At 39.9% G+C, this 3472-nt stretch overlaps 1 long non-coding RNA gene across 1 annotated transcript; it reads left to right on the top strand.

Annotated features, from left to right (window-relative positions):
- The first annotated feature begins 1525 nt into the window (after positions 1–1525).
- Positions 1526–2844, top strand: LOC107716186 (uncharacterized). Its single transcript, XR_001637173.1, has 5 exons — positions 1526–1946; positions 2152–2189; positions 2276–2329; positions 2416–2469; positions 2591–2844. It is a non-coding gene; the product is annotated as an uncharacterized LOC107716186 (long non-coding RNA).
- The last annotated feature ends 628 nt before the right edge of the window (positions 2845–3472 follow it).

Raw genomic sequence — 3472 nt, forward strand, 5'->3', positions numbered from 1 at the left:
TTTCCTGCTGGCCAGATCTCGAGTTGCACCAAAAAGACAACAGTCCATGCCAAGACTGGAGCTTTGTGCGGCAGTCACTGGAGCTCAACTTGCGAAGCTGGTAGTCAGTGAGCTCACCTTACCCATCAGGAATACCATCTTGTGGTCCGACTCGACCACTGTTCTGACTTGGCTTAAGTCAGACTCATGTCGATTTAAGGTCTTTGTGGGAACTAGGGTTACTGAAATCCAAGAGCTCACAGATCAGCAGTCATGGAGGTATGTGAGCTCGACCCTCAATCCAGCAGATGATCTGACCAGGGGCAAGACTCAGGTGGAATTAGCACAGCCAAATAGGTGGTGTCAAGGCCCATTCTTTCTGTTACGACCACCACATGAGTGGCCTAAAGCTCCAACAGGGCCAGGTGAAGAAGACCCTAAAGAGCTACGACATTCTTTGCTCTGTCATTTCATCTCAACCTGTTCAGATAGCTCTGTCCCTGAGGCAAGCCACTATGCTACATGGAGTGAATTAGTAGAGGCCACAACATGCACACTCCAGTGTAAAGAAGCAGACAAAGCTGATCAATCTACTGCAAGATCATATCAGCAGGCAGTCTCTCTTCTCACTAAACAGTCCCAACTCGAAAGTTTCCCGGAGGAATACCACCTTCTTAAAGCTAACAAACCGATCCCTTCTAGTAGCCGCCACCTTGTTCTGTGTCCTGAGTTCGACGCCACGGATGAAGTGATTCGGGTAGGCGGGCGTCTCCGCAGAGCAGACGATTTGGATCCAAACTTTAAACACCCGATTGTACTGGATCCGAGCCATGGCATCACCAAACTGTTAATCCAGGATTTTGACCAGAGGTTATGCCACCCTGGACCCATTTTAATTCCAGTTGTCATCACTGAGATAATTGTGTGTGGCTTCATCTCTTGTAGAGACATGTAAGGATTCAGAGAGTTGACACATTATCTGAGCTGCAGCAGTGCAACAAGTGTTACAGCAATTACCAGCAATTTTCTGCTTGATCAGCATGTTTAAGCCAGCCAATCTGGTCAAATTAATAAGTCATCTTTAAATCCACTTCAACATGCAGGTGTCTGTGGAGGTATGAATATCTTGAGTTGTTTGTTTAATGTACTCACAATTTATTATTGCATAATAGTTTACCTGTGTACTTATTTATTTTAGGCTATACTATACATTTTTGCAACCAGTTATTGGTGATGATTTCGGCCTCTGTGCTCGAGGTCTGAGGCTATTAGCCCCGCCCGGCTCGCACTGGCCAGTGGAAAAGCGGCTAATGGAGATATATATCCAGCTGCAGACCCGCAGCACCAGCAGTTTCAGAACCGCAGCCATAGAACCGCAGCCACAGAACCGGAAGTGAGGGGCGGAGTTATTGACAACGAGAGAGCACAGTGAGTAGTCTGTAATGTTTTTTTCTATCATATGTTTAATAATTATCGTATATATTACGTTAAGCATTTATCTGCTAAGTACTTAATGTGTGCTTGGCTTTATTATCTTATATTGAAACTTGAATTTGTTGTCATACTTTATAGTATATAACTTTTTTCTGTGGATGTTTCGATTAATTTTCGGATGCATGCTGTAAATGGGCCTTGTGGTGAAGTTTTGAAGACGTTTATTATTCATAAAAATAAATAGTTTGCTTTAATTCCCTCTGTTATATGCATTGTTTGTGTGTTAATATTACCTTGTAGTTTAGTTATTTTAATCCCATTTGTCATCATTGAGATAATTGTGTGTGGCTTCATCTCTTGTAGAGACATATAAGGATTCAGAGAGTTGACACATTACCTGAGCTGCAGCAGTGCAACAAGTGTTACAGCAATTACCAGCAATTTTCTGCTTGACCAGCATGTTTAAGCCAGCCAAACTGGTCAAATTAATAAGTCATCTTCAAATCCACTTCAACATGCAGTTGTCTGTGGAGGTATGAATATCTTGAGTTGTTTGTTTAATGTACTCACAATTTATTATTGCATAATAGTTTACCTGTGTACTTATTTATTTTAGGCTATACTATATATTTTTGCAACCAGTTATTGGTGTGATTATTTAGTTGTTAAATAAGGAACACGGAAGGTTTTTTTGTGCCATTTACAGGGAGAATATTCTTATTTTTTGTTGTTTTCCAGTACATCTTGTCTTGGGAGCACCCTTTGATTTTACATCTGTAAGTAGTTATCAGTTAACGTAATTGACCTTTATGATGTTGTAGCAGTTTATATTTAAATATTTCTCTATGTGTGTGTCTTCCAGTGTGACATTCCAATCATAAGGAGAAGGTGGACTCCAGATGGTTTTCTCTGAAAGGTACTGGACATTTCCTCCAGCACACCATTACTTTTGCACCCCCTTCTGACCAATTTGAAATTAACCAAGAAACATGTATATTACAGTGCAGAAACCCTACAAGAGGCCCTTCCAATTGGATAACAGGCTACGCTTGTGAGGTATGTCTCAAATCTATCTATCTATCTATCTATATACACACATTAATAAGAAATATTAAAGTTACATTTTCCTTTAGTATTCTGTAATGAAGGAGATCCAGTAATCTCACAGAAGTCACAGACATCTGCTCAGGGGGGCAGTGGAAGAGCCTCTTTTCCTTATAATGGAGGAAGAGGACAAGGAAAAGGCCCTCAACAATCTCCTGGAACAGAAGTTTCCAGAGTGCCCTTCATATTTCATCTTGTGTTCAGGGGAGTTATTTTTGTAGGATTGTCATAACAAAATGGGCCTAAGAGTGAATTGTTCATTTGATACATTTTAATTTGAATTCATGCAAGATTGTCACGACAAAATGTGCCCAAGAGTGAATTGTTCATTTTGTCAATGAAACGAATAACTGTATAGGTCTACAACTAAATTACACAAGATTTATATAATGTTTATAAAATGCTTAATATGTCATTATAAAATGCATACATACATAAAGTATGACGTATCGTGTGTAATAAAAGCAAATGACCCCTTAAAAACCGTAAGCTCCGCCCCTCACTTCCGGTTCTGTGGCTGCGATTATGAAACTGCTGGTGCTGCTGGATACTATTGGCAAAAGGAGGCCCAACCAGCTATTGAGTGCATAGAAATGAACATAATTTTCAGAAACCTGACATTTCTGTTTAAAATATGCTTTTTTTTATTGATCTTACGTAATATTCTAATTTTCTGAGACACTGAATTTTATTATCTGTAAGCCATAATCGTAAAAATGTATGCTCTCGACGGCGGCGCTGTGAACGCACGGTTACCCCTTCCTCCAGCAGCAGTTAAACTGGCCTTTATGTAGGGCTGTTCGATTCAAAAAATTTTGGAATCGAGTCCGATTCCGATTCCTGATTCCTCACTGTTGTTTTTGATTCTTGTTTGTTTTTCTTAGATTGAAGGAATCTATAATCTCACCATGACTGCAGGATAAAGGTCGTAGAAAGTATCCTTCTCATAATATGA

The sequence above is a fragment of the Sinocyclocheilus rhinocerous genome, unplaced genomic scaffold (assembly GCF_001515625.1).
Source record: "Sinocyclocheilus rhinocerous isolate Xijiao unplaced genomic scaffold, SAMN03320098_v1.1 scaffold148, whole genome shotgun sequence".
NCBI classification, from domain to species: Eukaryota; Metazoa; Chordata; class Actinopteri; order Cypriniformes; family Cyprinidae; genus Sinocyclocheilus; species Sinocyclocheilus rhinocerous.